A 25,830-nucleotide genomic window follows, 5' to 3' on the forward strand; every position below is an offset into this window, starting at 1 on the left:
TAACTTTCTTTCTACCTAGATTTTCTTAAAGAGGTTGAGAGATAGGATTCCAGTAAAACTACAGGAGCTGGCCATAACTAGTTTCTTTGCAATGTTTATTTCTCCAAATGAGAGCAAAGGGGCCATTTGAATAACTCACAATCTATATTAGCTAGACATGCTCTTGTTGATTTCTTCTTAAACTTTCCTAAGTCTTCTCTCCCCTTTCTTTGCTGCACTTCCACTCCAGTTTGTCTGTAAGCGCCTTTGTGGCCTCCACTGCAGGCCTCGGGCCAAGGCAAAAACGGATTCTTTTCATCTATTCAAGTGTGATCTGGGACAGACAAGCCTGCTCCACAGGCAAGAGGCACAGAAAAGTGGTCTGTATTCAGCTCGCAGCTCCACAGAGTCTATAGTGGGGGCCCTGCCCTTGGCAAGGCCAAAGCAGTGACCAGGGCCATTTGGCAGGAATAGGAATGCTGTTTGGCCCCTTCTCTTCACCTGGACAGGGTGCCCCGTCCTGTAGGAATTGTATATCCTATTCCAACTCACTTCCTCCAAATGCACTTCCAACTTTAAAAATCACCTCCTTTTATCCCTCAATCAAAGCAGCATTTTTTTTTTTTTTGAGATGCCAGGTAAATTCAGAGCACATTATGGTTGCTATATATGGAGATGATTAATGCAATAATAACTAATGAAACTTCCTTCCTGTCTCCAATACACAGAGGACTCAAGGTTGGAGGTATTGGCAGGAGAAAGGAACTAGGTGAAAATAGAGATCGAGGTATGTAAAGATACCTTTCTTTTGTGTCTAAGTTGCTAAAAATATGCTTTTCCTCTAGTGCCTTTTAAACATTTTATCTCACAATAAGCCTGATAATGTTATTCAACAGTGCCCACCATTCCATTACTCAACACTGTTCTGAAGGTGCTTCATGAGAAGATAAAGGAGGTACAAATATTGGTGAAGGAGCAGCAAAATTATCATTATTTGATTATAACATTATTATAATCAAATATGGAAATGCTTTAAAAAATCTATTGAAAATAACCTGACAATACAGTAAGAAGGTAGGTTATACACACCAAAAAACTTTCTTATATTCCAAAAAATAACCAGTTGGAAAATAAAAACTGAAACAACTCTCATTAACAACAACCAACATATAAGTTACCCAAGAATGTGTATTATTTAAATGAAGGAAACTATAGAACTCTAAGGAAAGGGAAAAATAGACAAGGTGCTGAATAGTTAATGTCAGTATTGTAAAGATGTCAATTCTCCCCAGTAAAGCTATAAATGGAATGAATTCCAATAAAAATCCCAGTAAGATATTTTTAGGAAAAACATAATCTGTTAACAGATAAATTTCAGAAAGGTAACATCCTGACTACCCAGCAAATATGAAGCTCATGTCAAAGGTTTTATTTAACTCATTAATTAATGAGGAAACCAGTAAGATGTTAAGACTGATTCTGAGAGTTTGGACCATTCATTTCTTATAAGCAACCTAACAGAGAAATGTTAGGATAAGATTGCCAGATTTGATTTAAACAAACAAACAAACCGGTTATTGCCCAATAGACCGTAAATCTTTGAGGTGATCTGTTTCAAATGACAGAAGTTATTTGCATCTCTACCAGACAGAAATCTACAACTTAGCAGGTAACTTCACTCCAATTTAGCAAGTACTTCACTTAGCAAGTAATTAGTTTGGGACCTTCAGTCAATAGTGAACAATGAACTAAGTACATTTCCCTGAAATCCTAAGGTGGCCTTTGTTCCCATATGACATTAAAAGGATATGCTGCTCACTCTTGTCTTATTTCTGAATTTGAATTTTTCTAAAAATTCTAAAGTTCATTGAAAAAAAATCAACTTGAGAGTAACTCGGTGTCTTTTGAGAAACCACAGCAAACACAAAGGAAGAACAATTTGCTTTATTTATTAAAACAAAGCTGGTAATAAACAGGAAGAGGAGGACAGTCTTACCTTCTTGAGATTGTTGAAAGTCTGGTATCCATTTTCACAGCTGTCCCTGCTTTGAAACTTGGGCAATGGATGTTTGACCGTGCGTGGCAGGCTCTCATTTTCTCTCTCTCTCTCTCTCTCTCTCTCTCTCTCTCTGTTACTCAGAACTGCTACCATCAAGAAAGCTGGCTCTCCTCTCTACCCTTTCCTCTATACCCAGTCCCACCATTTCCAGTCTAGCTATCACTAAAGCCCTAATAGGTAACACTTTGTTTTATTATGCATAGTCTCTGTTCAAAGCACTTCTACATGCATCAATACATGTAATACTCAACACAAACCTATGAGGTAGATTAATTGTCATCCCCATTTCACAGATAAGGAAATTAGAACACAGAGTTGCTATAACTTAAGCAAGGTCATGCACCTGGGTTCAAACCAAAGTCATCCTTGCTGTGGTATTGTTATACTAACCACTACCCTCTGCTTCCTGCAATGGGCAAAATCAACCTGCCTGCATAAGTGGATGCTAAAACAGAGCACGTTTACATCTTCCCTCTTTTCCACAAGTAACAGAAAATAATGGCATATTCTTCCCTGTTCATAAAAAATAACTAGATGAAGTTACAAGAAAATGTTTCCTGCCTTGAGGTCACTTGGAAGAGCAGTGAGATAAATTTAAGACAGGCTGGGCGTGGTGGCTCAAGCCTGTAATCCCAGCAGCACTTTGGGGGACTGAAGCGGTGATTGCTTGAATCCAGGAGTTTGAGACCAGCCTTGGCAACATGGTGAAACCCCATCTCTACAAAAAATACAAAAATTAGCAGGGCATGGTGGCATGTGCCTGTGGTCCCAGTTGCTCGAGAGGCTGAGGTGGGAGGATCTCTTGAGCCTGGGAGGTGGAGGTTGCAGTGAGCCGTGATTGCACCACGGCACTCCAGCCTGGGCAACAGAGTGACACCGTGTCTCAAAAAAAAAAATTAACTCAAATAGGGCCTTGCATCTAACTCAAAGGATATGTACACCCTGAATTTTGTGAAGGCACGGACTGCAATTGAGTAGCACAGAGTAAGAAGAGTGGGTGGACACCGTGCCCCAGGTAGATCTCTGAAAGTTTCACCCTACTAAGGACATCCTCCAAGATGCATAGAGCTCCACATGGACAGAACCCCTCTGTTTTTGCACTTAGGAGACTTCCGATATACAGACTGAAATAGGGTGTCCACATATCTGTCTTTTTATTTCCTGGTTTATCCCTTACTTAGTGTTGCACTCTGAGAAAGGATGCATGAGCACATCTAATGCATCTGAAATGCCTTTATTCTATACTTACCCTTGAGGGTATAGAATTCTGGGTGGAAATCATTTTCCTTAGAACTTTGAAGACATACACCATTGTCACCTAATTTTCAAGGTTGCTGTTGAGAAATCTAATGCCATGCTCATTTCTGATCTTTTGTTTCCCCTCTCTAGAAACTTTTTAGGATTTCTTCTTTAAGCTTGGTGTTTTCATAAATCACAGTAGTGTTCTTTAATGTGGGTTCCCCCCAATCCATCCTGCTGGGCATTTGGCGTATTCTTGAATCTGGAAACTCATATTCGTCTTATGTTTGAAAGTCTGGAGTTTGTTTTTTATTTCTTTTCTAACTGTAAAGAGAGTTCACGTTGGGGAGGCAAGGGCTCAGAGAATTTGAGGAACGTTTCATGATGGAAGCCAAGAGTCTGAATTAAATATATGACTGGACAGGTGGAGAAGCGGGCATTCCAGATATGCAGAGCTGTGGGGACAGAGGCATATGGCTAAGAATCAACACAGTCCACGAGAGACAATGGGGACACTGTTAAAGATCATGAAAGAGAGAGAAACAAAGAGGGGTGTAGTGAGCCTGGCGGTGGCTAACCCTATGCTTAAATAGGTGCCTTTTGAGCGTGTGGCTTCTGATGCGTAATGAAGTTTCCACACCAGCTGAGGGGCTCCCACACCTTTTACACTCGTAAGGTTTCTCACCAGTGTGAACTCCCTCGTGCTGAATCAGGGTTATTTTCTGATTGAATGCCTTCTTACAATCCTTACATGTAAAGTGCTTCTCTCCTGTGTGAATTCACTGATCCTGAGTCAAGGCTGTGCTTAATAGATTCCCAGACTCTTTACATTCACAGGGTTTCTTCCAAGTGTGCACTGCTGATGGACAATGAAGCCTGAGCTACAACTAGAAGTTTTCCAACTTTGTTACACTCACAGAGTTTCTCCCCAGTGTGGAACCTCTGGTGCTGAAGGAAGACTGAGCTGTTGCCGAAGGCCTTGCCACCCTCCCTACATTCAGAGGGAGATTCTCCAGTGTGGATTCTCTGAAGCTGAATCAAGACTGCATCTGAATTTAAACCTTTTCCGCATTCTTTACATTTAAATGGTTTCTTTCCAGTGTGCATTATCTGATGCCAGACAAATAACGTGCTACATCTGAAATCATCCACATTCTTTGCATTCAAAACTTTTCATCACCGTGACTTCTCTGATGTCAGTGGAAGTCTGCCATTCGGCGTAAATACCTGTCACATTTTCCACATTCGTAAGCTATCTGACCGGTAGGAGTTGTCCGATTTGTAGAGTTGTGTGCTGACGCTAACATTTTTTCCTAATTTCTCACACTTTCCCCCTCTCTCATCAGCACAGGCCTCCTGAAGCCTGGTGGACCCATCTGTGAAATCTCCCCTCTTTGACTCTGTCTTGACCATCCAGTGATGTTAGGGCTGCTCTAGGCTGCTCCCAAAATCTAGGTGCTGGGGAATATTCCCTGGCAGGCCTCGCAGTGTCACTTTCCCAGAGGCACTCTGTTTCTTTGGACCTACGCTCCTTTGGAATGAGTCCTTCCTTCTCATTTATGGTTTCACTCCCTGGACAGACACCTCTGGTTTGTCCAGAGATTCTCAGAGATAGGGGTTCCATGGGAATTCCCCTTTCTCTGGCTAGGAGACCAGAACAGGTTAGCTGAATGAAAAAGTCAGGGATGCCACCCCGCATAATGCTCCAGCATCCCCTCTCTGTACAGGGCCCGCTGCACGGGGTCCCGGCTGGCCCGTTCAATCTGGTGAGGTACACAAGTGCTTCCTCAAAGGTCACTGGCTCCTAGGCAGAGTGGTCTAGAGCATGGCTGGCATCCCCACCTCACACTCTCCTTTGGAACTGGGAGAAGAGAGACCAGACCCCCAGCCCATTTCATGGCATCCACTGACCCCATGTGGCACAGACACAAGGAAAGCCCACTGAGGCCCTAATAATGCTTATGCTTTGGCTCCCGTTTAACCCAGTTCTTTGTCTTTATCCATTGGCCAGAGTGCTGGAGGTGGGGAGGAGTGAGTGACATTTCTCAGAGTCATCATGTTTGTAGCAGTCCTTCTCATCCAAATTAGACTGTTATTTTGAGGAATATGTTGGCATTTTTGGTGAAGTCTTTTCTTCAATTTAGAGACCCGTAGCAAATACCTATCCCTTGCTTCTAGGAGCAAACTCATACCCATGATTGATACACAAAGTTGCAACATCTTCTTTTTTTCCCCTTTACTTTCCTAATAGCTTTTGACCAAATGATGTCCTGGAAGAATACTGAACTGAAAGAATCAGGAGATCTGAGATTTCACCCAGAACCTGCCAATAATGAGGAAACCCTGGTCTCATTTGTATAAATTAGGATGATTTGTCTTTTCGGATTCCTTTCTGCCCTGGTTCTGTGAGTACTGTTCTCCAGTCACGTGTCCACCAATGCCCCGAGCACTGCTAAGGAAGGCACATGATGTTCTCAAAAGCTCTTTTTTCTCCCATCCCTCCTGCACTTGTTTAATATGGGCAGTGTCCCTGTTGGGAACTAGGTTAGGGATGCCAGCGACCCTCCCCCTCCCTAGGGTTCTTGCAAATAGAATAAAAATCAAAATGCAACCCGAATGGGGGTCAAAGCTCTCTAGTGATAGCTACACAAAGAATTTATCTCATTCTTATTTGGACCAGGGTTGGTTTCTGATTGACCCAGAATCCAAGTCTAACTATTTCCTTACCAAATTAGTCTCTTCCAAAAGAGAATCCCCACATTTCTATTTAGCAGTCTTTCTTCTTGGAATACCACTTCATCATTCAGGAGTCTTAACATTCTTGATAACGATGTGTAGTTATAATACGCAAAGGTATTGGCTAATTTTCTCTAGTAATTTCAAATCAGAGATTTCCTCTTGGTCATTTGGTATCTTCTTCAGGAAAAAACAAAAACAAAAACAAAAACTGTATCTCTACCTTGCCCAAATCTCTGTGAAAAGTAAAAAAAAAATTAATCATTCCAATGCTTTGCTATGAGGCTGACACATTCAGATGATTGGCTGAAATTTTCACTTTTCTTTTTTTTTTTTTTTTTGTGAGACAGTCTTGCTCTTCTGCCCAGGCTGGAGTGCAGTGGTGTGATCTCAGCTCACTGCAATCTCTGTCTCCTGGGTTCAAGTGATTCTTGTGCCTCAGTCTCCTGAGTAACTGGGATTACAGGCGTGAGCCACTACGCCCGGCCAGGTTCTCTTTTCAACTAAGCACTTTGTGTGAGTTAGAGAGGGCTGGAGTTCTTCCATTTAGAATTGACCATCTAAGCATCACTCCTGCTGTGGCAAGAAAGAGGCTGAAGAGCAACTTGAAAGGTACATGTATCTTGAAGTTTTGAACAGAAATATTAAATATTCAGCCTATCTGTCCTGCAGTCCCTGCCTGATTTAGAAAGCAAATTAATACCACCAGATTGACTAGGAGCAAATATCACATCTGAAGAAATATTAGAGTGTGGCCATAGTAATACAATACTTACTTGTAGCAAATAAAGTATGTATCCTCTGGCATCCTCTTTGAATGCTATGGATTGTTCCTAAGAAAAGTGAAAATTATTTTCAAATATTTTAATTAAGTGATAAAAATTTGGGGCTATGTTTGATTGCACATATTTTAATTCATGTTTGTGGATTTTTTAATAAACTATTGATTGCTTTTTAACAATTAGTTTTCCGTATAAATATTTTTCATCAAGCATAAAAATTGTTTTACTATTTTAAAAAATAACAGCATGCCACACAGTGGTCATTGTATGAAAATGTGCAATATTAAATGGGGGTTATATTAAACATGCAAAGGAAGAGTCCCAGCATGACATTTACACTATACTCCTTGCAGATTCAGACCTGTCTGGGCACGTTTGAATGACCAGCCAAGCAGGTACCCAGAGGTCTAACTGGCTAAGGCATTGAGGAGCTTACTCTAAAGAAAGAGACTTAGAAATGGTGAAGCAGGGCCGGGCGCAGTGGCTCATGCCTGTAATCCCAGCACTTTGGGAGGCTGAGGCGGGTGGATCACCTGAGGGTAGGAGTTCAAGACCAGCCTGGCCAACATGGTGAAACCTTGTCTAATAAAAATACAAAAAAATTAGCCGGATGTGGTGGCTCATGCCTGTAATCTCGGCTACTTGGGATGCTGAGGCAGGAGAATTGCTTCAACCCGGGAGGCAGAGGTTACAGTGAGCCGAGATCGCACCACTGCACTCCCCACTGCACTCCAGCCTGGTCAACAAGAGCGAAACTCCATCTCAAAAAAAAAAGAAAAGAAATGCTGAAGCAGGCGACCAGCCCTATTCTGACACCCCTGTATCATTGGAGTCCTTTTAAGTGCCAAGAGCAGAATATCCTTAGAAGTGGTGTAAACAATAGGCAGATGTTCAAAGGCAGTTGGCATCCAGGGCTGGGGATATGACAGAGAGGTGTGCCAGGCATCCAAGTGCTTCCCATCGATATCTTACCATCCTCTCCATGCCACTGACCACAGATGACTCAACATTTCTAGGCATCATTTCCAGTGAAGAAGAAAGGACATTTGTTTCCACGTGTTCCAGTTGCTTTCCCTTCTGGTCTCTTTGGACCAGATTAGGTCACATGTCTATACTGTCACCGCAAAGGAAACTAGGAAAGTAAGCATGTGGCACTTGATGTCTTTCCGATTAAAGGAAGTCTCCACTAGTAAGGAAGAAAGTCTGTTACAAACCTCTAAACCAAGGGTGATGTCCCGTATCAGCCGCAGAAAGTCGGTAAGATGCAAGAGAAGCAGAGCTCACAAGCTTGATAAGTGAACACCACAGGTCTGACCTGGAGAACCACTGGGCTCTCCTTAAGGATGAACAGATGGTTTCCCTATCAGGCTGCCTTTGAACCACTGCAAGATTCTTTGGGAGTACAGGTTTGTCAAAAGCAAACAAATAACAATCGGGATTTGAGTTTGACTGTATGCAATAAATAACATGCAAACACAATGGTTGAACCAATTAGAGGGTTTATTCTTTTTATATTACAAAGCACCTAGATGATATCCATGGTGGTTATGGTAGCTCCATTATGTCATCAGGGACTCAGACACCTTTTATTTTTCTGTTCAGCTTTCTTAGAGTATGTGGTCTCCATCTCATGAGAGCAGCATGGCACCTGCTCCACCTCTATCCTCAGCCATCATGACCACATTCTAAGCAGAAAGAAAAAGAAAGGATGAGGGCATCGGTGGGTGCCAACTGAGTTGTTTCCTTTTAGAGAACATTCTTGACCAGACTGGACAACATAGTGGGACTTTATCTCTTAAAAAAAAAAAAAAAAAAAAAAAAAAAAAAAAAACCTAGCTAGGCATGGTGTACATGCCTGTATTCCAGCTACCTGGGAGGCTGAGTGGGAGGAGCGTTTGAGGCCAGGAATTCCAGACTACAGTGAGCCATGATCGTGTACTCCAGCCTAGGTGACAGAGCGAGACCCTGTCTCAAAAAGAAAGAAAAAGAGCATTCTAGAAAGTCTTACACCATAGCTGTGGCTTTTATTTTAATAGCAACAACTGTCACATAGACTTCCACCTGCCAAACAGACTGGGAAAGGTAGTTTTATAGCTAGACCCATGCCATCTTGGATAACGTCAAAGTTTTGACTGTAAGAAAGAAGAAAGTAAATTTTGGTTAAGCAATTAGTGGTGCCCTTTGCAATGTAGAGTTTGTATGCAGAAAACAGAGAATGCAAAATAGTATAGTGTAACAGTGGTGGGTAAGAGTATTTCTCTGAATTATTTAATTTTGGTGGCTCAATTATGGGAAAGAGATGAAAAAAGAAGATCAGTGTCTTCTAGGAACCTTGTTGTTCAGGTAATGAGCAGGTGGTTGTTGAAAGATCAATGAGGTCAGCACCTGCTGGGAACAGGCTACAGCTCTGTGGAGAGTGCCACAGAAGCTCCTGGGATCCACCTCATACTTTTTACCTCCACAAACTCGAAGTTTTTCGATATATATAAATATATATATAACCAGTGAGAGAGAGATTTTGTAAGACTGCCTAGTTATATATTTTGCAGATGTAATGCTTGTTATGTATTTCTACTATTGACAAAATCTTTCTATAATCCTATAGAAGATTGACTCAAGGTGGTAGGTAATATTGCCTGGTGCATGTATCTGATTTTCCCACAAGAACTTGGTGAGTGTAAGTCAGATGTAGTCTGTGGTCCACAACTAGTGACCTCCTGGAAGAATGAAGCTAACCAAACGCTATACATCTTATTTGCCCAATTTCTCTTTTTGGAAACAACATGGAACATAATAGAGTTAAACTGAATAAAAATAAGACCCCCAAACATGATATATGTAGTCAAAATTAGGAGAGACAAGTGTAGGCTAGAGTAATTAGAGAGGAATTGGAGGAATTCCTCCAATGGAGGAATTGGTTCTTAACTTGTACCTCACAAAATAGGAGGAATTTGGAGACCTAGAAAGGAGATGGAGAACATTCTATTGAGGTGCATAGAAAACTCTGATGAGGCCAGGTGCATTGGCTTATGCTTGTAACCCCAGAACTTTGGGAGGCTGAGGCAGGTGGATCACTTGAGGTCAGGGGTTTGAGACCACCCTGGCCAACATGGCAAAACCCCATCTCTACTGAAAATAAAAAAAAATTAGCTGGGCATGGCTGTGCATGCCTGTAGTGCAAGCTACTCGGGAGGTTGAGGCAGGAGAATTGCTTGAACCCAGGAGGTGGAGGTCACAGTGAGCCAAGATAGCGCCACTGCACTCCAACCTGGCTGACAGAGCAAGGCTCTGTCAAAGAAAAAAAGAAAGAAAAGAAAGAAGGGAAAGAAAGGAAAGGAAGAAGGAAGGAAGGAGGGAAGGAAGGAAGGAAGGAAAAAATAACTGATGAAAAGGAAGGAAGTGGTTCAGGGAGAAAGTTCAGAGTAATTTCTTGTAGCAGGTTCTGGAACAATCTGAAGGGAATAAGGAACACAGGACAGGAGAGGAGAATGGGAGACAGAAATTATTGAGGAAGGGGCCAGGAAAGTCACAGCTTGCCTAACTCCTTCCTACCTTTCTTTTGTTAAGATTTCCAGTTAATTGTTCCACTATACAAAGACTTAAGAAAATTGGTAAATCGACTCAAATAAAACTTTGATAAATAATATCAAGAATGTGACATGGATTGTTGGTGGGAGTGTAAACAGGTACAACCACTTGGAAAGCCATCTGGCAGTTCTTAGTGAAGTGAATGTACATATGTGCTATGACATCAATCCCACATATATAGATAGGAGATATATAATATATATTACGTAGAGTAAATATATATATACACATATAATTATCCTGATGTTCACAACAAGGGAAATATTTAAATAAAATATCAGGAATGCCTACTATGGAATAATACTCTGCAATTCAAAGCATTGAACTAGATACACATTTAGTGACCTGGATGAGCATTAAAATCCTAGTTTTGAGTTTCAGAAGCAAGAAAGAGAATGAGATGTAAACACAATGTCATTTATGTAAATTAAAAACACATACATACTGAATTCTGTATTTATAAGGTTCACTTGCAAGAATTCATGAGGGAAGAGAATAAGAGTGGAGATTGGGGATGAAGGAAGAAATCAATCCATCAATCACGAGAGGAACCCCCATACATTGATTATGATGCATGTGCTATGAATTCACGTCTCTCTACCTAAGTTTGCCTCCAGCCCTCCTCCCACAAAATAAACCTTTGAGGGAAAAAACTCGTTCTTAGATCTCCAAATATTTTTAAATGTGTGAGCGGCACTAGAACATATAATTCTCTCATGCATAAAATGGGGATAATAATAAGACTCTTACAAAGCTGTCAAGAAAATTAAAAGAAATCATATATTAGATACCCAAGTGGAGACATACCCAGATGTGAGGTGGTTGACTAGGCTCCCTAGCTGGTGAGGTGACTCACTATGAACTTTCTACCACTCTCACAGTGTTTGTGTTCAATCCTGCCTCAGCAAAATGATAAATCATTACATCAGGGACTTTCAAAGTCAAACAAATAGTCAAAACCACATGCTGTAGGTTAAATCCTCAAATGCAAGAGTATACAGTCCTGCTCCCTGTTGACTTCAGCCCTACAGAGAAAATGATACCTCTGTTGATTTCAGCTTAGAAAAGCTTATTACCACCAATATTCTTCCCTACAGTCAGTGTTAGCCCAACTCAAAGCCTCTTTCTGAACAGTACTCACGAGAGAAGACAGTCCAGCCAACTCAGTGATTACCAAGCAGCATGCGCTGGGTGGTGAAGGCTAAAGTAGCCAACTGACACCGTAGGGAGGAGAGAACTGGCCAAAGCATAATGACCTCAACTGGCATTTGCTCAGATCATGGGGATTTTCTGGCCCTTTGGTCAAACGCCTGGCACTGTATGCTCAGGTCTTTGGGAAACAATGTCATGCAATAGTATAATCTGAAAGAGTAATTTAGAGCAGTTAATTGGAGGTAATGCATTGTTAGCAGCTAAATTTACAAAGAATAGAGGCCTGAGAAATATTACAGTGTCCACTCTTAGATACCTCTTGGTAGCTAAGGACACTATCTTATTAAAATTGAAATGAAATGTTACCAAAATATTCTTTGCTACCAAACTGGTGTATATGCAAGAGGAAAGCAGTTTACCTATCCATCTTATGAAGAAACTTTTTGGATATCTTGTCTGTCATACATTATTCATAAAATCTGTGAATCGCCTACTACTTAGCTTCAAAAAGGTGACACATCTTAAAGGATTTGATAAACTAAAAGAATTCTCGCCTAGTTACTATGGAGGATGTCTGGCTAAAATCCAGAATTCCACACATGATCCCACAAGATCTCTTCCAGACCTCAGCTAAAAGATGATTTAGGCTGTGAATAAGAAAAATAATTACAATTCCATAGTTCAGAATTTCCAGGGATCGTAGAGGTCTTCCAGTCTGACTTCTTTTTATCTTTGTAGGAATTATGGCTGAGAGGATAACTTGGCCAGTGTTGAGCAGCCAGCTCATTTCCAGTCAACATATGTTTACTGAATAACTGCGAGATTCCAGGCATCCTGTTCAATACTGGGAATACAGAATAGTGTGAATAGTAATGAAGTGAAGAATATGAGTTGGGCATGCACGCTAGGGCCAGTCTCCTTGTATTCAATTTTACATTCACTGCTTACTAGCTGCGTGTTCTTGGGCAAATTACTTAACCTTTCTATGCTTCGGTTTCATCATCTGCAAAATAGGGTGATGATAATAAGTACATACTCATGAGATTGTCATAAGATTTAGAAGAGTAATATACTCTAAGCACATAGAATAGAAATATATATACGCTATATGCTTAGCACATAGTGAGAGCTCTATAAATATGTGCTAATTAAAGTACCAGGTTTCTGCCCTCTTGGAGCTATCTATTCTTTGTTTAGCCAGACGGCACAGCATATCGGGGCTACTAGCCCTTGCCCCAATGTGCTGGGCTGTCTGACTAAACAAATCTAATCCAATTAGTGTTATATGCAGCCTGAGGCCACAGTCTTATCTAGTTTGTCCTTGAGTCCCCCCACTCCACCCCACAATGCCTAGTAGATTGCCTGGTACATGGTAGACTCTATCATGAATGAATGCCTGAATGAATGAATGACACAAAACTAAAGGGTCAAAGAACAGGCGCCCTAAGAAATACTTGACTAGTTTCTTCAAGAATAAGAAAGAAGAGGCCGGGCGCGGTGGCTCACGCCTGTAATCCCAACGCTTTGAGGCTGGGGCAGGCGGATCACGAGGTCAGGAGATCGAGACCATCCTGGCTAACACAGTAAAACCCCATCTCCACTAAAAATACAAAAAATTAGCTGGGTGTGGTGGCAGGCGCCTGTAGTGCCAGATACTCGGGAGACTGAGGCAGGAGAATGGCATGAACTCGGGAGGCAGATGTTGCAGTGAGCCAAGATTGCGCCACTGCACTCTAGCCTGGGTAACAGAGGGAGACTCTGTCTCAAAAAAAAAAAAAAAAAAAAAAAAAAAAAAAAAAAAGAGTGAGAAGGAAGAGCAGCACTTCTTCACATAGAGAAGAGACGAGGGATTCTAGGGAGCTGAAGCCACGAGAGCAAAAGCTGGGAAGTGTGAAGGTGACTAGCTTTCTCCCCCTATATACATGACCTGCTCTTCTCACTTCCTTTATTTGAGGGACTTGGGAATTAGACCTAGGTGTGCCTGGAATCTGCTGTGCTCAGTTTCTGATGTATTACACAGCACCATTCTGAGGAAATCCAGTGCTAATTAAGATGCTCAAGAGGTTACCAGTTGTTCTTCTCTTTAGCACATGTTCATTCGAAGGAGCTGGCTGATTTCAGAAATCCAACAGGAATTAAAGTACTGAATGTGTATTTTTTTAGTCCATCTGTTCATTGTGAGAGCTTGATTACATTTTATTGTTGATGTAATAGATATTTTCCTTTTGTTGGATCCTCCTCCATCAGGGGCTGGATTGAATTATTTACTTGTGGGCATTATAAATCACCTAGTGGTTCTTATGTCAGCAATATCTGGTTGTCCCCCAACACCCATTCTTCCCTTCTTCTATTGCAATAGCATCCCCAATTTCTTTTTTTTTTTTTTTTTTTTTTTTGAGATGGAGTCTCACTCTGTCACCCAGGCTGGAGTGCAATAATGCGATCTTGGCTCACTGCAACCTCTACCTCCTGGGTTCAAGCAATTCTCCTGCCTCAGCCTCCCAAGTAGCTGAGATCACAGGTGTGCACCACCATGCCCAGCTAATTTTGTATTTTTAGTAGAGAAGGGCTTTCACCATCTTGGTCAGTCTTGTCTCAAACTCCTGAGCTCAAGTGATCCATCCACCTCAGTCTCCCAAAGTACTGGCATTACAGGTGTGAGCCACCATGCCCGGCCCAGCATCCCCAATTTTTATCTGGGCACAGAGACACTCAGAATAAAGACAACATTTCCCAGCCTCCCTTGGACCCACATATGGCCAAGTGTCTAACCAAACTTGATATGTTCAACCTTCAAAAAAATGCATTTTAGAAGAGACATTCTCTTCATCTTTCTTTACATCCTCTCCTCTGGGTGGAATATAGATGTGATGGTTTAAGTTAAAGCAACCATTTCAGATCTTGCTCAGTGACCTTGGGAATGGAAAAAATCCACAGGGAATAAGTAGAAGAAACCTGAGTCTCTGATACTCCAGGGAGTGCAATATGGGGATGTCTACCTCCAGAATTTTATCTGAGAGTGAAATACGCTTCTGTCTTTGTTTAAGCTACTATAAGTTTGAGTTCATTGTTGTTTTTGTTTCTTGCAACCACATGGAATGCTAATTAAAGCAGCTTTCTATTGTTATCTACCCTACCATCTCCTTTGCAACCACCAAGTCAGTTATTACTACTCAGAATAAAACCCAAAATTTGTCAAGCAAATATGAATAATAATCATCATTATGAGGATGAATGCACTGCAAAAACTTTGCTTCTTCCTTCCCCATCCAAATGATCACATTGTGAATTTCATGACCATTTTTATTATTTTTGGATTACCTCATTTGCATTCTATGAATGTCGATGATTAAGAGTTGGTCTGTGAGTAGGAGAGGAAGTAAGTGATAAAATATGTAGAAAAGAAACGTTACTGCAGCAATTTCAGTTGAAGAAGATAGTAGATAACAGTATATAAATCATGGTGCTATCATAACGCAGTGCTATGCAATGATTAACAATTATGTTCTAGGCTGGGTGTGGTAGCTCACGCCTGTAATCCCAGCATGTTGGGAGGCTGAGGCAGGCAGATCACAAGGTCAGGAGTTTGAGACCAGCCTGGTCAACATGGTGAAACTCTGTCTCTACTAAAAATACAAAAACTAGCCTGGCATGGTGGCATGAGCCTATAATCCCAGCTACTCAGGAGCCTGAGGCAGGAGAATTGCTTGAACCCGGGAGGTGGACGTTACAGTGAAATTGCACCACTGCACTCTAGCCTGGCCGACAGAGTGAGATTTCATCTCAGAAAAAAAAAAAAAAAAAAAAAAAAAAAAAATCGTGTTCTAGAATAGTATTTATCGCTCTGGGAAAATTAACAGAAATAAAAAAGTAGGTTGTGTCCAGGCACAGTGGCTCACACCAGTAATCCCAGTGCTCTGGGAGGCCAAGGCAGGTGGATGGCTTGAGCCCAGAAGTTTGAGACCAGCCTCAGTAACATGGCAAGACCCTATCTCTACAAAAAGTTAAAAAATTAGCCGGGTGTGGTGGTGCATGCCTGTAGTCTCAGCTATCTCAGCTACTCGAGAGGCTGAGGTGGGAGGATTGCTTGAGCCCAGACAGTCAAAGCTTCAGTGAGCCGTGCTCACACTATTGCACTCCAGCCTGGGTGACAGAGGGCTCTCTTCCTCTCTCAAAAAAAGGTAGGTTCTAAAATAATATGTAAACATAAATATAAGTTTATGTGCATATATACATAAATTTATATTTCTATATACATAGAAAAAACATGATGTCTGGACACCAAAATGTTAGCAGTAGATAACTCTGACCAAGAGGATTATAGATGATTTTTACTTTCTTTTTTGTTTATTTGTATTTCATAATTTTCCATAATAAGTACATATAATTTATATACATTTTAAGTTTTTAGGAAAGCAATTCTTCTTGGGTGCCGGCAGATGAAGAAATGAACCCCCACACGTGTTTAAGCTTTGTATATGGCATTAGTCAGAGCAGTGTTAAGCTATGCTGTAATAACAAACAAACCCAAAAATCTCAGTGACTTAGCACAACAAAGTTACACTTACATTTCTTATTTATGTAAAATCCAGCATAGGTCTGCGAGACAGCCTTCCATCTGATAGCTCAAAGACCCATCTCCACTTGTAGCTATCAAGGTCACTGCAGGGGGAGAGAGGGAGGAAGAAGATACTTACAGTCATAGTTTACATCACCTAACTGCAAGGGAGGCTGCTGGGACATCAGAGGAAGCATACAGGATTTGAGTGTGCACTGTCTCTCCACATACACCTTCAGTGATTATGTTTTCTCAACCAAAAATTAAATTTACAGGCAGATAAGCAAATAGTTGGATTTAAGGCTGATTTTTTAAAATGTGCACACAACTGAATATATGGTTGCATATTTGCTACATGTTTTTATTTATGTATGTATGTATGTATTTTAAGATGGCATTTCACTCTTTTTGCCCAGGTTGGAGTGCAATGGCATGACCTCGGCTCACTGCAACCTCCGCCTCCTGGGTTCGAGTAATTCTCTTATCTCAGCCTCCCGAGTAGCTGGGATTACAGGTGTGCACCACCATGCCTGGCTAATTTTGTATTTTTAGTGAAGACAGGGTTTTGCCATATTGGCCAGGCTGGTGTCGAACTCCTGACCTCAGGTGATCCACCTGCCTCAGTCTCCCAAAGTGCTGCAATTACAGGCGTGAGCCACTGCACCTGGCCACTACAGGTTTTTAAACAGTCAAAAATAGACTAGTCTGTGAGGAAGGAGGAGGAAATTGGGCTGAGATGAGGCCAAAACTAAAGGTTGTCCTGTTCTCCCTCCTGACTCTTTAAGTTAGGCGACATACCCATGCATCGTACTGTTGTTAATGCATAAAGGTAGGTTTCAAACCATAGTGGGAGTGAGAAGATGGAAGTCCGAGGACTGAGACATGACAAGTGCTGACCAGAAGAAGAAATGAAGATTTCTGAGGGGTCAGGAAGCATGATACAGACCCCTCCCCTGAGACAGTGAGAATGCCAGGAAGAATGGTGAACCAGCCAGAAAGTGGGGAGGACAGCCAAGGTCCAAAGAGGATGGAAAAAGGAAGACTGCCAGATTTGGGTAGTGCCAAAGGCAGGAATTACAGTCAGGATAGATAGCCAAAAATGTAGGGTACAGATGGAAGTGGGATTCGAGCAATTTTTTTCTCAAGAAACAGCAGGCTGTAATGTGTAGACAGTTTGATTTAAATAATCATGGGGTAACACAGCCAACAGAAAGCACCCCAGCAGTACCACGGCCCACAGAAAGAGCCCACGGTCTAGACTAGGGAGCCGGGTTGCACGGAAACTCCCAGGCTCAACTGGGCATAAATCCATACATAAACAGGGGACACGCAGTGGAGACATGCTGAAGATGGCTGACATCAGGGAGGCAGCAGGTGTTCCAGATGATGGGCATGGATGAATCAGAATCCCAGCAAGGGGCTAGGGGTGGTGAGAGCAAAGTCCAGCCCCTCAAAAGAAGGATCTAGCAAGAGATAAGGATCTAGCAAGAGATACTGTGATCGGGGCCCCACTAAGGGGCAGGACTTCACAACAGGTGCCACTCCAGAAGTAGAACTGGTATGAAAATGAGGAAAATACTCATTTTAAGCAAGTACGAAGGAGGGAAGGAGACTGTAGCTTTGGGGATATGTGGTTGCCTAGGGCCTCACCTCTGAGAAAGGAAATGCAAAGACTAGGACAGAAAGACCTACAATTTTTATCCTGCCTAACTTGGTCTGCATTAGCTTGAGAATGTAGTGTTGAGTCTATGGATTGAAGGCATCAGTGCCTGAAGCAAAGCAGGTTTGGTGAGGCTGGATGCAGAACTGCCAGCAGAACTTGCACATCATTTGAGAAAGGCTTTCCTAAGACAGCCTCATAAACAGGTACATGGCTCACCCACCTGCCCTTTTCTACTGGGAAAAGCAGTGTTCAGGTGCACAGGTAAAGTTAGTTAGTGATGCAGAGCAATAGGATGGGGGAAACACCTAGATTAGCCAAGTGTGTTAGTCTGTTTCCATTGCTATAAATATCAGCTATTCCACTGAATACCTGAGAGTGAGTAATTTATAAAGAAAAGAGACTTATTTGGCTCATGGTTCTCCTGGCTGTACACAAAGCTTCATGTCACCATCTACTTCTGGTGAGGCCTCAGGAAGCTTCCAATTATGTTGGAAGGTGAAGGGGAGTCTGTGTGTCACATGGCAAAAGGGAGAGCAAGAGAGAGAGGTAGGAAGTTCCAGGCTCTTTTAAACAACCAGAGCTCACGTGTACTCATAGAGCAAGAATTAACTCATTGCCAGGAGGATGTCACCAAGCCATTCATGAGGATCTGCCTTCGTGATCCAAACACCTCCCACCAGGCCCCACCTCCAACAGTGGGGATCACATTTCAACATGATATTTGGAGGGAACAAACATCCAGACTATATCACCAAGGTATTAGGCACCTTGGGTGAAAACTCAAAATCCCATTTTTTTTTTCTCCTTGAAATGTATTTTAAAACACGGAGAACTTTTAGAGAAAAGTGTGAACTTTTTACCATTGTAGCTAAATGCATCCTTTGTGTATGCATGCTGGGTTTCAGTGCTCCTGGGAGCGTTAGTATGGAGGGAAAACTCTGGAATAGGCGTCAACGATTCCAAATTCTAATATGGCTTCACTGTAGCTCAAATAAAGTGATTTGGAATGTGCCTTAAATATCCCGAAGCAATGAAAAATAAGATTGCATGTATATCTACCCATCTAGCAACTTTGCAGAGCTGGGATTGGGGTGAGACAAATGAGGTGTCTAGGGTGTAAGATTTAGGGGTTGCTGACTCTCAGGATTATGCAAGTACTCAGCCAGCAAAATGAGAGCTGTGCCCAGCAAGACCAGTGTGTCTTTCACAAAAGGTGCCCTTGTCTGATACTCAGGGAGGAAGGGTGGCAGATGGGGGTTGTCTGGAAAAGTCAGAGTTCAAAAAGTTTCCCTTCCAGAAGCTGCTAAGAACTGAGGTCGTTGGGAGGCTGTGAATAGCCCATCACCTGTGTCCCTGTCATTTGGCCCCCTGGCAGCAGATTAAGAGATGCCAGCCGAGTGCAGTGGCTCATGCCTGTAATCCCAGTGAGAGGTGAAGCTAGCTGGACTTCTGGGTCAGTTGGGGACTTGGAGAACTTTACTGTCTAGCTAAAGGATTGTAAATGCACCAATCATCACTCTGTAAAAACGTACCAATCAGCACTCTGTGTCTAGCTAAAGGATTGTAAACGCACCAGTCAGCACTCTGTAAAATGGACCAATCAGCGCTCTGTAAAATGGACCAATCAGCACTCTGTAAAATGGACCAATCAGCAGGATGTGGGTGGGGCCAAATAAGGGACTAAAGGCTGGCCACCCAAGCCAGCAGCAGCAACCCACTAAGGTACTCTTCCACGCTGTGGAATCTTTGTTCTTTTGCTCTTCACAGTAAATCTTGCTGCTGCTCACTCTTGGGGTCCACACTACCTTTATGAGCTGTAACACTCACTGAGAAGGTCTGTGGCATCACTCCTGAAGTCAGTGAGACCACAAACCCACCAGAAGGAATAAACTCTGGACACATCTGAATATCAGAAAAAACAAACTCTGGACACACCATCTTTAAGAACTGTAACACTCACTGCGAGGGTCCGCGGCTTCATTCTTGAAGTCAGTAAGATCAAGAACCCACCGGAAGAAATAAATTCTGGACACACCAGCACTTTGGGAAGCCATGGCAGGCGGATCACCAGGGGTCAGGAGTTTGAGACCAGCCTGGCCAACATGGGGAAACCTTGTCTCTACTAAAAACTGCCAAAAATTAGCCGAGTGTAGTGGCAGGTGCCTGTAATCCCAGCTGCTCAGGAGGCTGAGACAGGAGAATTGCTTCAACCAGGGAGGTGGAGGTTGCAGTGAGCTGAGATCGCGCCATTGCACTCCAGCCTGGGCAACAAGAGCGAAACTCTGTCTCAAAAAAAAAAAAAAAAAAAAATGCCATTGAGGATGGCAAAGGTGGGGGTTAGGAGTCGAGGTCTTGCCTACCTCTCCAGCCCAAGAAATCCCTCTCTCCAGCCCAAGAAACCCTTCTCTGCGTTCAAGCCATGCCATCACTGGCCTTAGGGGTGAACAGCACTGCCTGCCTCCCACTCCTTTCTGATCCCAAGGAAAACATTTCCTGTGGGCCTGCAAAGGGTTTCCATCTTCTGGAAGCTGCTTTTCTGATGTGATAGGAGGCCTGGCAAAACAAGTCAGGCTGGGCCCTTAGGGCCGTTATCGGCTGACACCCTATCAGAACTGCCTTATCTGTTAACACCTCTGTAGGAATTAATTGGTTGAATGCCAGCTGAAAGTAAGACCAGAAGAGTAAGAGGAAATAGGTGAAGAAAGTTTCTTTATAGTGACAGGTAATGGCATTGCAATGTGTCCCGTGCAATTTTGCCTGTGTCGGCCTTGAATATCCCACTGAAAGTAGCTCCCACTTCCCCTCGCAACCTATGAGATTATTTCATTGCCATTATAATTTTTGATGCCTAAAATTACCCATTGCTAAGGATTCCTGATCCAAACAGGTATAGTAAAAATCAAGGTATGTCAATTGGCACTGATTACATGTCCCTATTCTCAGAGGGACTGGGTGCTGGGGAAATGGAAAAGTATGTACATAAGGGAAGAAGAATGTGTAAAGAGTTTATATTCCAGGGCAGATTCAGCCAATCTTTATGAAGCTCCTACTATGTGCCAGGTATATATTATCTTATTTTATTTATCTCACAAAATCCCTGCAGTAGAAGTTTTACTATCCCAATTTTGATTCCCAGGACATTGCATTTGGATTCAAGCCCAGTGCTCTTTCTTCTAGGCTGTGGTCGGGGGCGGGGGGAAGAAATATAGGTGGTACATAGAATGAAATACATAAACATATTTGTGAGTCACTGACACAGTTTGAGTCAGCCGTAATTAGCTGTCCCATATTTGGGAAGAGAGTGGCGAAGATAAAAGCTGAGAGAAAAGAATTGACTGGAGAGACGGGAGGACTTGAAGCAAGGTGGAGCTGGCCTGAGGTTTCCCGGATGAGGAGAGGGCGTGGCAGATGATCCACAGAGAAAGGCTGTGGTGTGGTGGAGAGGTGGTGGGGAGAGGAACAGCCTGCTGGCTGAAATCACAGAGACAGTGAATCAGGCGATGACATCCTTTGCATATGTGGTGAAGGGTGGGTGGCCTAGGCTCCTGGACGCAGGTAACCAAGGAACACAACTGCGGGTATAGCTGCCTGCACCAGCCTCAGCCTCCAGCAGCAGGGACACCCAGTTACGCAGCACCGGTGTGCTAATTCCAGCCCAGACTGGCAGACAGCAGGGGCTCTGTCTGGGGGAGGAAAAGCTCTAGAGCTGGGGACGACACATTCAGAAGGAGGGAAATAAGCTCTGAGCTATATTTAGTGCTGCATCGCTGTGCATAGCGGACTTATGGCAAGCGCGTGCCTGCGAATTCATCAGATGGAAACACAGGCATGTGTAGCCTGCGCTCTCACTTCTTTTCCACCCCAAAGATTCTCTTTTTCCACAGCCTAACCTGTGGGGACATCATTTCCTGCCTGCTGTTGTGTGCTGATGCTCTGCTGGTCAGCTTCCTAGGGCCTCTGCTGACGATAAGTACAGCTGTGGGATGATGACCACGGCACATGGCAGACGTTGATTAATCAGCAGCTAGCTTTGGTTTGGTTTGGTTTGGTTTTTTTTAATGGACACATCTTAGACAAGGAATCAGCAGCTTTTGACATCCGAGGAAAAGAAAGTTTCTTGATTCCCAATTTTTTAACAAGTGCCAAACACAAGTTCAGCTTGGTTGGAAATATAAGCACAATGGAATTCAGTCGAAACTTAAACGAAGCCACAGACAATTTTTTCCTGAGCTACAGTGGAAACTCTACAGCCTCACAATACCTAAGCGCTTTCCTACCAATACAATTTGTTTGCAAAGCATTACATCATCAGAAAAAACTCTGATTGGCTGAGACTATCCTCAAGGAAAGACCCATTTCTGGCAGCAAAAACTTTTCCAAGAGCCTTTTTGGGCACCAGACACCATATTTAGTTTTCCCCTTTTAGTGCAATACTTTAGTACAATAATGAGCATGCGGGGCCTTTAGGAGGCTGCTTGTATTGGAGCTTCTGTCAACAACTCTGAGGTTGCTTTTTCCTGAATACCAGAGGACCCACCCCTCTGCTGGAAGTACCCTGCCTTGGGAGGTGAGGAGGCACGACATGGCTTAATGAGGAAACTATTACTCCTTCTGTCACTGGCCTTTTGATTACACACAGCAATGGTGATTTTGAGCAGCAGCCAAGGAATGTCATAACAGAGGCTACTGTGGAACCAAATTACAGGAGCCCAGGGAGCAATGAAAAGTCTTCAAGTTGGAAATGTTTATTAATTGCTTGTGTGCAATGTGTAAGGCTAGGCAGGTGGGCCCTTGCCTTCAAGGAAGTCACAAACATGCATTCAGGCTTTCTTGCCTATGTGTTGTTGACATTGTATGAAGAAATACAAATAAAAACCTGAAACACTAGGACAGCAGAGCAAGTAATACACATTTCCTAATACATGAACAAAAGGCAATCACGGAGACTTGTACCAGTTGGCCTTTGCCTGGGAAATAAGTAAAAGGAAATATACCCCACTGCTTCAGCCATGATTCTCCCTTCCACTTCCTTTATTTAGTCCCTGTTCCTCATTCATCTATAACTGTCTGACTCTCAGGTGAAAGCTGCAACTTGAGAAAATGCAGACACGTTATAATCAGGGGGCGCTCCATGAACACTGTCTTGCCCCTCTTTATTCTTCCCTAATTTCCTTCCTTTCTTTTCCCTCCCCTTCCCCTCCCCTCCCCACCTCCCTTCCCTTCCCCTCCCCCTCTCCTTCCCCCTTCCTCTTTCCCTTCTTCCTCCCCCACCCCTTCCCCTTCCTCTCTCTTCCCCTTCTCCTTCCCCTCCCCTTCCCCCTCCTTTCCTTTGCTTTCTTTCTTCCAAAATGAAAATAGATGGCCTAGGTTCCACGAGAGATGATTGGAGGAGAGGAAGTAAGAGCTCCAATTTGGTGGCTGTCAGAGACTCTGCCTGCTGCTGCCTTCTTCCCTATGGCTATATTCTCACCTACCTGGCTGTGGTCAAGAAAGAGCTTTGCTAGAGATCTGTGCTTATCATTCCTGAAGTAAAATACCTCACAGAGGTCCCGGGGTGGGGAGTGGAGCGGGGCCATTTTCCCAGGACACCCATCAGTAGGTCCTAGCCAGCTCTGGATGGCACGTTTCCTCCAGGGCTGTTTTTGGGTCACCACGGTACCTTCCTCAATGGGCCTTTCCTCCAGGTAACAGTTTCCTAATGCTCAGTGTCTAAAGGGAGAGGAGAGAATGAGGTTTTAAGTCCCCCACCCCCCGCGAAGGACAAGGTGAATTACATCACTTTGAGTAGAATGAGGGTAAAATGTGCACTTTCATGTGGTTAAATCTTTGTTGGTTTCTGAGCAGTGAAGATAATAAGAGGAGAGTGCAAGTTTCCTGGGATAAAGAAGAATAGCACTGGGAGGTGAGTGAAAATCAGAGGGTCACAAGGACGGACGGAGCAGGGGTGGACACATGAGCGTGTGCATCCCAGGGGCTGAGAAGACAGTGGGAAGACAGTGGGTGTAACTGAAGCCAGCGCCGGAAGTCTGGAGAGAGGCTCTGCAGTTTCTGGTCAGGTCTTGTTCTTTTAAACTGGACCATCCAAGATGATACCAGGAAGTGAGCCTTTGGTAAGAACGAATGCCACCCAGCCTGGTTCCAGCCTTCCTCCTGGGTCTTCACTCCCTTGCCACTTACTTTCGATCTCCTCGCTCATTCCTGGTCCCACAAGCTCCTGACCTCTGTCTTCACATCCTGTGATGACCTCAGGTTCCTGCTTAGCCCACGACTGGCCCTTCAAACACGGTCAGCTCAGCAGGCCCAGGCTGGTACAGAAAAGCCTGTGGCAGACAATAGTGTTTATTCTAGGCAATTGTCCCAGACGGGTCACTCCCTGCTTACTCCACACCTGCTGCTGCTTGCTGTTTTTCCCAGGATCTGAATTCCTCCTCCCCAAACACTGGCTAAGGGGCTCCCTCTCGCCGCCCTGCCCAGAGTCACTCAAGGGGCTGTACCATCCTCAGTCCTTTAGCTAAGAGAGGAGAATGTCATCAGCAGGCCGGACATGATTTACAGCTGTCTTCTCACTCCCTTCTGCTGCCCCAGGTAACAGAGGCTCCGGATCAGGGCCGTGGCTGGGCTCCACCCCAGCACTAACCGGCTTGGCCAGGCTTACCTCATCCCCTTCAAAAAGTATGGTGTGAGGAATGCTTGTCCTGCCCCAGGAAGACGGATCTGTTCAGGAAGAAGAGGACAAAGGGCAGGACTTCAAAGCAATATGGGCCACAACACTGGGCTTCTGGCTGCTGTGTAGAGGGGAAGAGAGTGGGGAGAGGTTGGACCAGCATTCATCTCAGAGGCTCTCCCCAGCTTTCATCCCCTTTGCCCTGGAGCTACAGAGTTTCCTGACCCTGGAGAAGGCACCTGCCAGTGCGAATCCTCAGCAGGGGCTCTGGAAGCCACACTACTTGTTTGCCCTGCGCAGCCTGAGCCATGGCCCTCCTCTGCCTAGGGTGAGCTTCCTGGGGAATGAGGCCTCTGAGCTCCACCCTGGGGCCCCCACCTCCCCACTTCCTCAGCCACCCTTCACCTCCTCACTCTCTTGTTTCATTGAGACCCCTTCCTTCCCTTTCCAGGGCTGATTATTTTTCAATCACATAGGCTTGGAGATAAAGGAAGAGTAAGGGCAGAGAAAGGCTGGGGCATGAGGAACTGAGGGCAGGGGTTAAGAAGGTGGCAGTAACACAATAAAACCTGAGTTTGTCTTTAAACCTTCAGGCCTGAGGCTGCCTTTGGAGGGTGGGGGTCTCACTTCAGTTTTTCTGTAAATTTTTCTGTAAGTCTGATTATTCCGTTCCACCCACAGCAAGATGGGGAGCTTCAATCCCAGATGCTTGTGGCGATGGGAGTGGGGAGGAAGGATGGGACTTAGGAACTTCTTGCTGCACACTTGCATCTGTCTATAAGGCGTGCTTATCCCACGTCTCATCTCAGCTTCCTGAGGATAGTGACTGTGACTTGGAGATCCAGGAGCTGGTGTCATGCAGTGGAGTTCCACCGCTTAGTGCCTGCATGGCTGTCAACCAGTCACCTAAGCTCAACGAGCTTCAGTTTCTTCCTCTGTAAAATACAAGCAATACTAACCTGATTTTATAGGGCTCTGAGGACTACATTTAAGAAACATTGAGGCTGAGCGCGGTGGCTCACGCCTGTAATCCCAGCACTTTGGGAGGCCGAGGCAGGCGGATCACGAGGTCAGGAGATCGAGACCATCCTGGCTAACATGGTGAAACACCGTTTCTACTAAAAATACAAAAAAATTAGCCAAGCGTGGTAGCGGGCGCCTGTAGCCCCAGCTACTTGGGAGGCTGAGGCAGGAGAATGGCGTGAACCCATAAGGTAGAGCTTGCAATGAGCCTAGATAACACCACTGCACTCCAGCCTGGGCAGCAGAATGAGACTCCATCTCAAAAAAAAAAAAAAAAAAAAAAAAAAAAACAAGAAAAGAAAAGAAACATTGAAGCCCTGCCCACATTTTAGATACTTACTAAAAAATAGCTATTATGATCATACTTCAGTTTTCTAGTTGGTAAAT

General features: G+C 43.8%; 1 long non-coding RNA gene and 1 pseudogene across 1 annotated transcript; both read right to left on the reverse strand.

Annotated features, from left to right (window-relative positions):
- Positions 1 to 3,862: 3,862 nt before the first annotated feature.
- On the reverse strand, positions 3,863 to 4,834 carry LOC144334588 (uncharacterized; annotated as a pseudogene).
- A 3,443-nt stretch (positions 4,835 to 8,277) lies between these two features.
- Positions 8,278 to 24,013, reverse strand: LOC106993545 (uncharacterized). Its single transcript, XR_013404426.1, has 3 exons — positions 23,934 to 24,013; positions 16,104 to 16,197; positions 8,278 to 8,480 (listed from the first exon to the last, which is right to left on the reverse strand). It is a non-coding gene; the product is annotated as an uncharacterized LOC106993545 (long non-coding RNA).
- Between the last annotated feature and the right edge of the window lie 1,817 nt (positions 24,014 to 25,830).

This window comes from Macaca mulatta, chromosome 14 (assembly GCF_049350105.2).
Source record: "Macaca mulatta isolate MMU2019108-1 chromosome 14, T2T-MMU8v2.0, whole genome shotgun sequence".
NCBI classification, from domain to species: domain Eukaryota; kingdom Metazoa; phylum Chordata; class Mammalia; order Primates; family Cercopithecidae; genus Macaca; species Macaca mulatta.